This window comes from Leopardus geoffroyi, chromosome A1 (assembly GCF_018350155.1).
Source record: "Leopardus geoffroyi isolate Oge1 chromosome A1, O.geoffroyi_Oge1_pat1.0, whole genome shotgun sequence".
Classification (NCBI taxonomy): domain Eukaryota; kingdom Metazoa; phylum Chordata; class Mammalia; order Carnivora; family Felidae; genus Leopardus; species Leopardus geoffroyi.
Genome location: NC_059326.1, coordinates 150,983,288 through 150,993,780, shown reverse-complemented (window position 1 = coordinate 150,993,780; position 10,493 = coordinate 150,983,288). Strand labels below are relative to the sequence as shown.

At 38.3% G+C, this 10,493-nt stretch overlaps 1 pseudogene; it reads left to right on the top strand.

Annotated features, from left to right (window-relative positions):
* The first annotated feature begins 600 nt into the window (after window positions 1–600).
* Window positions 601–10,493, top strand: part of LOC123580623 — a 57,932-nt pseudogene continuing 48,039 nt past the window's right edge.

The window sequence follows — 10,493 nt, the reverse complement described above, 5'->3', positions numbered from 1 at the left end:
ACAAGTACTGGCAAGGATGTGGAGAAAAAGGAACCCTCATGCACTGTTAGTTGGAATGCAAACTGGTGCAGCCTCTGTGGAAAAACAGTATGGCAGTTCCTCAGAAAATTAAAAATAGAACTACTCTACAGTCCAATAATCCCACTCTGGGTATTTACCCAAAGAATACAAAAGCACTGATTCTAAAGGATACATGCACCCTTATGTTCATTGCAGCATTATTTAAAATAGCCAAATTATGGAAGCAACCCAATGTCCATCGACAGATGAATGGATAAAGAAGATATAGATATAGACATAGACATAGACATAGACATAGACATAGACATAGACATAGATATAGATATAGATAGATATATAGATACACACACAATGGAATATTATTCAGCCATAAAAAAATGAAATCTTGCTATTTGCAACCACATGCATGGAGTTAGTGAGTATAATGCTGAGTGAAATGTCAGGGAAAGACAAATATGATTTCACTCAATACATGGAATATAAGAAGCCAAACAAAAGATCAAAGGGAAAAAGAGAGAGAGATAAATCAAGAAACAAACTCAACTGCAGAGAACAAACTGATGGTTACAAGAACGAGGCGGGTGGAAGGATGGGTGAAATAGGTGAAGGAGATTAAGAATACACTTACTGTTTTGGCAGCATCTGAGAGAATGAAGACCATTCTCATCAATCAAACGATTGACATTCCAGAAAATGCTGACATCACTCTTAAGGGACCCACTGTTTTGTAAAGGGTCCTAGAGGAACCCTGTGAAGGGACTTCAGTCACATCATTGTAGAGCTCGGTGTTCTTGGAAAGAAAAAGAGAAGGCTCCAAGTTGACAAATGGTGGGGAAATAGAAAAGAATTGGCTATTGTTGTTTGCACTATCTATAGTCATGCACAGAACATGATGAAGGGTGTTACACTAGGTTTCCATTACAAGATGAGGTCTGTGTATGTCACTTCCCCCATCAATGCTGTTATTCAGGAGAATGGTTCTCTCATTGAAATTTGAAATTTCTTGGGTGAAAAATACATCCACAGGGTTCAGATGAAACCAGGTATTGCTCGTTCAGTATCTCAGGCCCAAAAAGAAGAGTTAATTCTTGAAGGAAATGACATTGAACTTGTATCAAACTCAGCTGCTTCGATTCACAAAGTCACAACAGTTAAAAACAAGGATATCAGGGGCGCCTGGGTGGCGCAGTCGGTTAAGCGTCCGACTTCAGCCAGGTCACGATCTCGTGGTCCGTGAGTTCGAGCCCCGCGTCAGGCTCTGGGCTGATGGCTCAGAGCCTGGAGCCTGTTTCCGATTCTGTGTCTCCCTCTCTCTCTGCCCCTCCCCCGTTCATACTCTGTCTCTCTCTGTCCCAAAAATAAATAAATGTTGAAAAAAAAATTAAAAAAAAAAAACAAGGATATCAGAAAATTTGGGGATGATATCTATGTTTTTTCCTTTTTTTAATTTTATTTTTAATTTTTTTTAAATTTACATCCAAATTAATTAGCATATAGTGAAACAATGATTTCCGGAGTAGATTCCTTAATGCCCCTTAACCATTTAGCCCATTCCCCCTCCCACAACCCCTCCAGCAACCCTCAGTTTGTTCTCCATATTTATGAGTCTCTTCTGTTTTGTCCCCCTCCCTGTTTTATATTATTTTTGTTTCCCTTCCCTTATGTTCATCTGTTTTGTCTCAAAGTCTTCATATGAGTGAAGTCATATGATTTGTGTCTTTCTCTGACTAATTTCACTTAGCATAATACCCTCCAGTTCCATCCACGTATTTGCAAATAGCAAGATATCATTCTTTTTGATTGCCTTGTGATAACATTTTTTTTAAGTTTACTTATTTAATTTGAGAGAGACAGAGACTGTGCAAGTGGGGGAGGAGCAGAGAGAGAGGGTAAGAGAGGATCCCAAGCAGGCTCCATGCTGCCAGTGCAGGGCCACATGCGGGATTCGAGCTCACAAAACCGTGAGATCGTGACTTGAGCCAAAACTGAGAGACGCTTAACTGAGCCACCCAGCTGCCCCAAGACTTAGTGATATTTAAAAGATGCAATGAGGGGCGCCTGGGTGGCTCAGTCGGTTAGGCGGCTGACTTTGGCTCAGGTCATGATCTCGTGGTCCGTGAGTTCCAGCCCCACGTCGGGCTCTGTGCTGACAGCTCAGAGCCTGGAGCCTGTTTCAGATTCTGTGTCTCCCTCTCTCTGACCCTCCCCCGTTCATGCTCTGTCTCTCTCTGTCTCAAAAATAAACGTTAAAAAAAATAAAAAATAAAAGATGCAATGAAAGCTGTATTGATTTGGGGGGGGGAAAGAATATACTTATCATGATGAGCCCTGAGTAATGTATAGAATTGTTGAATTACTATAATGTACACCTGAAACTAATATAACACTGTATATTGTTAAAAAAGTAGATGTATTTCATTGATATGTTGTATTTTAAAATGAAAAAACAAAATACAGTATCTACTAAATGCATCTGCCCCAAAAGTTGACATTGAAAATATAGCTATAAATATGAAATAAAAATGGAATTTAAAAAAAGGAGGAGAGGGAGAAGCCCAGGAAGAAGAAGAAAAGAAAAAATGTTAAGGATTATTATTGGGTGATTTTGTAATCATTTTGAAATTCAAAATATTTTTAAATTGAATTTTCTGTGTCTTAGGCCTTTTAAAGATTACACCATATTTGCAGTCAACTGATAATATATGGATTTTTTTGGCATGAGGTTTCTAATGTATTAATATTCTTTACTTTTTAGATAAAAAACTAGAATGCAGGATTGGGGAATATATTTTACATTTTGATGAAAGAATAAATTATGTGGACTGAATGAAACTTTGGGGGCTCATGACTTAAGTATTATTTAAAAGTCTTCTCTAGAATTACTTTAATTGGTTATGAGTTCTCAGAAATAAAGTATAGCCTTGAAAATATAATCACTAAGCTATCAATTTTAAATATTTATTTTAATTATTTAAAGAAAAACCGATCTCTTTGTCTCAAAATCCTTCACTTAATCAAGCAGAAGCACTCCTATTTTATATGCTAGGTACAATAGCAGGTAGGTGTGGTGGACATCACTGCTACTCCACAGTCTTTCCAACTCTCGTCCCCTTCTGGCACATGAAATCATTATGTTTTTCTACCTCCTTGAAGTTAGGTGCAGTCATGTGTCTTGCTTTGGCTAATGTGCAGAAGAGAAGTGTACCACTTGTGGGTGGCATTAAAGAGCCTGTTCATTACTCTTTATGTTTTCTCTTCCTTTTTTTTTGTGTTGACCTAGGAGGGTGCATGTTTCATAGAGTAAATGCTTCAGACAGTCATCCATGGAAGACAGGTTTCCAGGACCTGCAGACTTAGGGTGAGCAAGAAATAAAGTTTGTTCCATTTTTCACGGAGACCTGAGAGTTGTTTGTTACTACAGCATAATCAAGACCCTCTGATTATAGTTGGTAAATCAAAAAAGGTGGTTAAAACAAAGAATCTTAAACATACTGCATATGTAATTCTAATTAGTTTTAGTTTATAATAAGTAGGTGTGTATAAAATAATAAATATTTTTGTTGTTGTTAACCAACAGCTTTCCTTTGAATATGAATTTGTCAACCTGAGTTCCATGCTGTCTTTCGCTCATTACCACGTAGATCATGCTTTGTATGTGATTTTCCCTGGAACAAAGAGGTAAGGACCCGGGAGATGCATTCTGAGTGAATACTCTCCTGGCTTTTTACATTGACCCCTTGCAAACATTTTGCACTTGTCTCTCTCCTTTAGGGTTTAGGTAAAGGGGATTATGAGGTACAAACTTCCAGTTATAAAATAAATAAGTCATGAGGATGAAAATACAGCATAGAAAACATAGGTAATAATATTGTAATAACATTGTGTGGTGACAGATGGTAACTACACCTATCATTGTGAGAATTATGCAATGTATAGAATTGTCAAATCACTGTGTTTTACACCTGAAACTAATATAACATTGTATGTCAACTATACTTCAATTAAAAAAAAAAAACAGACACTTAAAAATATAAGCCTACTTTGACGGCACTTTTTACAGAGACTTACCTTTATCAAGTCTTTCTAAAACACTCTCCTTAGTTTTCATATGAATATCTGTCATTTTCACACTCTTGTTCATCAGTATATGTGGTATTTAATGAAATTGTTTAACTTTAATAACAAGTATTAATGGTAGAAAATATTAGGAAACAACACAACTGTTTCTTAACAAGCACATAATTCATTCAGCTAGAGTAGAAGACTAAAGAATACTAGAGAATAACCTACTGATCATGAGTTTTGCTGCAGAGAGCACCACTCCAGGCTTTACATTGGAGCCTAGAGAATCAGTATATTGGACACAAATCTGGTACATCTTCTCAGGAATTCTAAATGACCTTCTTCCTTCTCCCTCTTAGGTGGCACCCACTCACACCAAGGTACCTTTCCTCTTGGGAAAGAAACTGAAGAGGTTTTCTCCTAGTCTGGCTAGGAAATAGTGGAGCGAAAGTTCTAACCTAGACAGACTGATTCCTAACCAGGGTGAGAGAGGACAGGAAAATACTGAAATGGAGTTTGAGGCACATGATAGAAATAAGACAGCCTGGGTAGGAATTCTGATGCCAGATCAGAGGCTGTCTAAACAATTGCTCAGAAATTAAGCAGCCTCCAGGTAAAGTAAATCAGAGTGTAAACCTGCTCCTTTTGAAAGAGGAGTTATTTCTGCTTTTTATAATAATTTCTGCAGATGGCTGGAGTTTTCAAATGTTATTTCATTTATCCAGCCATTCAACAAATATTTAAGAAATACCTGCTGGGCCATGGGAGATTTTAGGCACTGTGGATATACAGATATAATTAAGGTAAAGCCCAAACATTAAGAAATTTATAGACTGATAGAGAAGACTGACAAGTACTCAAAAAACTAGAATAAAATAACAATAAACATGGGGTGTGAGCAGCACAGAGGAGTGTATCAAACGCCTTGCCTGCGGCTAGAGGAGTGAAGAGACATCCCAGAGACAATGAAGAAGAGTAGAGTCCTGAGCACTGGACGTCATTTTTCTAGGAGACAAGGGGGGGAAAGGATATTTTAGGCAGAAGGAATAGCACACAGCAGGAAATGGAATCATGCGTATAGTGCATTCCAGAAACAGCTGATAACATGGTAGATTTAGAGTATGGCCAGAAGAACCATATAATTCACCCACAAAACCAGGATGATACTTCTGAGAGTGAAATGGGGGTGCTTTTCATAATTGCTCTGGGACAACAGGAACAAACAGGCACTGTCCCAGGTAAACTAGGATGTTTGGTCACCCCAAGGGAGGAGGCCACAGAATGGAAAGGGTTTAGGAATCACTTAGACTTGAATTTGAAACAAGTCTTGGATGGTCAGAGGCAGAGTGACTGTGTTCAGTCAGTTATTTGGCTGACAATTTCCTCTCATCTGTAAATTGGAAATAATTTCTTCCTTGTAGGTTTGTGCTATGACTGTATGTGATAACACGTATAATGCAGCTAGTATAAGCTAGATTATACTATGTGCCCAATAAATGTTTCCCCGGTGTCCACACTACCCCCACCATAGGACAGAGAAGGAGGATGAGGCTGGAGGGTTAGGCAAGTATTAGATTTCCATAGATCTTTTCTATCATGCTAAGGAGTTTAAATTTCAACCTGGAAAAAATAAGCAGAGGATTTATCCAATCATATTTGTGCTTTAGAAATTTGAGTCTGGCTGCAATGTTTAAGATATATAGCAAGGCAGTGAGTCATACTGAAGAGCTCCTGATGACCTCTGGCACTACAAAACTTTGAGATCTTCATATTTTTGGATGAGACTTAACCTCTGCAGATGTTGGAAAATGGGGGTGGGTACAGCCTATCACTGTCTGGAGGAGTGAGAGAGAGAGCCAGCAATGGTGGTTTAGAATGGGAAGTTCTGACAACTCCCTAAAATCAGGTTCTCAGTGTAGTTCCAGACCTGCAGCATCTGGGAACTTGAATTTGCTAGAAAAGCAAATTCTAAACACTAAGTAGACCTACTGAATCAGCACGTCGGCGGTGGGGGGGTCCAATGATCTGTGTTTTAAACAGCCTGCTGGGAGATTCGGATAGATATGAAAGTTTGGTAAATCTAATTCAAAGTATCCTGCAAGGCTAAAAATTAAATAGGAGATCGAGGTCTGTGAATCAAGAATAGTAATGAATATGTCCCTAAACTAAGGGAGAAACAGAGGTAGGCATTGAAGCCAAAATATAAAGCCAGGGATTTGGAGTACCAGGGAGATAAAAAGAAGGCACCCCTAATTGAGAAAATAAACAAGCAGTTGAGATGGTCTTTGGGAAACACCTGGAATAAGTATTATAGCTTATTTTAGTTTCCTGCTGTAACAAAGCACCACAAACAGGGTGGCTTGAACAACAGAAAATTATTCTCTTATACCTCTGGAGGCTGGAAGCCAGAAACCAAGGGCTGCCTGGGTGGCCTGGTTAAGCATCCGACTTCGGCTCAGGTCATGATCATGACCTCGCGATTCTGCGTCGGGCTCTGTGCTGACAGCTCAGAGCCCGGAGCCTGCTTCAGATCTGTGCCTCCCTCTCTCTGCCCCTCCCCTGCTCAAGCTCTGTCTCTCTGACTCTCTCTCTCAAAAATAAATAAACATTAAAAAATTAAAATAAAAAAAAAAGAAGCCAGAAACCAAGGTGTCAGGAGGGCTATGCTGTCTCTGAAGCTCTAGGTAGAGCCCTTCCCTGCCTCGTTCTAGTTTCTGGTCGTGCTCCACCCTTGGTGCTCCATTACTTGCAGGTGCAACACTCGGACCATGGCCTTCTCTGTGTGTGTCTCTCCCTCCACGTCTCTTCTTATAGCTCACAGTCATCTTGGATTGGAGTCCATTCTGATAACCTCATCTTAACTAATTACATCTGCAGCATTACTATTTCCAAATCAAGTCACATTCTGAGATACTAGGAATTAACACTTAAACATATTTTGGAGGCAGAACTGGGATATAAACCAACCCATAACCCATAAACCAGCTCTTATAAGCTGGCCCTGCATAGTTTGGGTCCCCTGAGAATGACCCTGAAACAGAGATTCATGTTTAAATAGTTTATTTGGCAAGTCCAAGAAAATACCTTAAAAAAGTGGGAAGGTGGGGCAGGGAAAAAGAAGGCATTCAAGAAAGTGTGTGGGCAACTGGGGCTTAATCTGTTAGAGAACTCGGAAACATATAGAACCTATGCCTCGAACACAAAACAAAACCCATGCCTCAGAGGGGACTCAGGTGTTTTTATAGCCCCAGATGAGGGTACTCAGGGGTGCCATGAACTCTTAGGCATTTCCAATCTGCTACAAGCAAAGGAAGAATAGGTCTTACTGGCCAGGAAAGCCCTTAGGTAAAGAGATGCTGGCAGTTGTCAGTCAGGCCAACATACGCAGAAATGGTCAAGACTGAGGGCGGAAGTAACACAGGCATCTGCTATAAGTGGAAGGTCTGGCTTTAGAAAAGTAGGATAAAATAAGGAAATAAATGCAAACCTCACACATAAGTCAGCAAATTAATGGGTCAGGAAGTCTATACAATATAAGATGGCCAATTTGACTTTTAAAATTTCTCACTGAGTTGAATTGATTTTGTTTACTCTAGACCAAAGCTTTATAGCCACTGAACTGTAAAACAACAACAACAACAAACAAAATAGGGAAGGAAGGAAGGAAGGGAGAAAGATTTTATATGATTTTAATGATTGTAAAATTACTGATGAGACTATTTGGAGCTTTTCAAGATAGTTCATTTTTCCAGGGTTGGGAGAATTAAACAACAACAACAACAAAAGGAAAAATAGGGAAAGAGATTCTCACAGCTTTCTACACCTCAGAAGGACACACCTGGACAGAGAGAATCTAAATAACCTGCCCATGATCGTTTAATGAAGTATAGAAATATCTGGAAACAAGGTTTTCTGCTTTGGCTTCTTCTTAGCTTCTTTAGCTCCTCAGCTGTGTCTAACTTATCTGGAAGACTAATATAAACTGAACTGGTATATGGTGCTCTTTTCTAAAGTGGCACAGTAGATTTCTTAGTATTAAGGGTTTTTTTAAGTTTATTTATTTATTTTGAAAGAGAGAGAGAGCACTAGTGTACGTGCATGTGTGAGCCGGGGGTGGGGTGGGGGAAGAGTAAGGGTGGGGAGAGTTGGGGGGAGAGAGAGAGAGAGAGAGAGAAAGAGAAAGAGAGACAGAGAGAGAGAGAGAGAGGACAATCCCAAGCAGGCTCTGCAATGTCAGTGGGGCTCCATCTCATAACCGTGAGATCATGACCTGAGCCGAAATCAAGAGTCAGATGCTCAACGGACTGAGACACAGGCGCCTATTAATGTTTATTTTTAAGATGGACACCTCACATTTTTACATAGGTAGAAGTTAATGCCACCATTATCTTATTAAAAAAAAGGAAACTGAGGTTCAGAGTTTTTTTGCTTAAGGTCATACAGCAAGTTTTTAATAGAATCAGGATTACAATTCAAGATTTTTTTTCTCTTTTGTCTGCATTCTTTTCAACTAAATACAACTATTTTCTGGTTATTTAGGAAATATATATACATTATGATCCAGCCATGGAGATTGCTTTCATAAAATATACTTCACTGGAGTTAGAGGCACTCCAACATAATTTGACCTTCTCATATTTGAACTGGGTGCCAGGAAAGTGGCAAATGTCAAAAAAAAGTGTTTTTCTTCTTCACATATTGTGCTTTGTAACTCAAACATTTTGCATACAGAATGATGTTTCTTACCAATATAGTAATATAAAATCCAGTGTGGTTAAATCATAATAACTTCAAATGATAACATAATTGAAGTTGTATGCAAAAAAGTTTAGCTAACAAAGAATAATTTTCAACACCAGAATAGCTAGCTGGTCCTGGAATAGTCAACGGAGGAAAGAGAATCCAATTATTACATTCCCAACATAGTATTTAATGGAGAATCAAAGCTTTATAGGCTCATAATTTATAATCATCTCATGCAAAAAAAAAATCATGAAAATTATACTTGTGAGAAAATTTCAGTAAAGTTATACAAATAGATACAGATTTTGTATTTTCTTTTGGCAATGATTAAAGTTAGAAGGAAAATTTTGTGTGAATCTCTGGATTCTTATAGATACAGTTTCAAATCCTGTCTCCCACCTATTAGTAGGTGGGATTGTCCTGTGTTTTGTCATCTGTATTCTCAAACTTTTATCCCCATCTGCTAATGTAATGCCTGACATACATCAAATGCCACTAAAAACTCATACTCTAAATAAAACTACTTGTAAGGATTATCAAGATAAATGACAAAGTCTGATATATTAAGTAGATACTCAATAAAAAATATTTTTATTCCCAGTCATGGTATGTGTTCTTTGTGCTATAGCATGGTACATGTTGGGAGAACTATGGAAAGACAGAGACTTTGGAATTAGACAGACTGGGATTTATAAATCACAAATGTGCTACTTTGCAATGTAGTGGCTATGGACACATAAATTAACTTCTCACAAGCTCAGTTGTTTCTTCTCTACAATAAAAAAACAGGAACAGTAAGCCTTCAATGTTGAGAATCAAATTAGCTTATGGATATATGTGGTTCTTTGATTTTAGTTTTTTCATCTCTAAAATGGGAATTCCGGGGCGCCTGGGTGGCTCCGTCGGTTAAGCGCCGACTTTGGCTCAGGTCATGATCTCGCGGTCCATGAGTTCAAGCCCCACATCCGGCTCTGTGCTGACATCTCAGAGCCTGGAGCCTGCTTCAGATTCTGCGTCTCCCTCTCTCTGCTCCTTCCCCACTTGTGCTCTGTCTCTCTCTGTCTCTCAAAAATAAATAAACATTAAAAAAATAAATAAAATAAAATGGGAATTCCATTCTTTACCCTCTTAAAATGTTGTTATGAAGGCCAATTTAAATAATGTATTTCAAAGTGAGTTTTTTAGAAGTCTGTTATAAAAATGTTAATTTTTATCACTAAAATTTTATTAAAATTATTAAATATAGTATCATTATTATCACTAAAATCTTTAAAATTAAAATATAATCTAAACATAATTTCTGATGAATAGTAATTTCTCCTATGAAGTGTATGCTTAACTTCCAAATTTAATCAGATCATGGAGTTGTTGAATATTATACCTTATGATTCAATATCTAAAACTTATTTGTAAGGGGCACACTGGGTGGCTCAGTCAGTTAATCGTCCAACTCTTGGTTTCAGCTCAGGCCATGATCTCCCGGTTCATGGGTTTGAGCCCTGAATATGTAGAGCCTGCCTGGGATTCTCTCTCGCACCCTCTCTGCCCCTTCCCCCCACCCTGTGGTCACGTGTTCTCTCTTTCTCGCTCTCTCTCTTAAATATATAAAAATTTAAAACTTTTTTGTGAATATTTAAGTTTCTAGCAAACCAAATATATCTATCTGC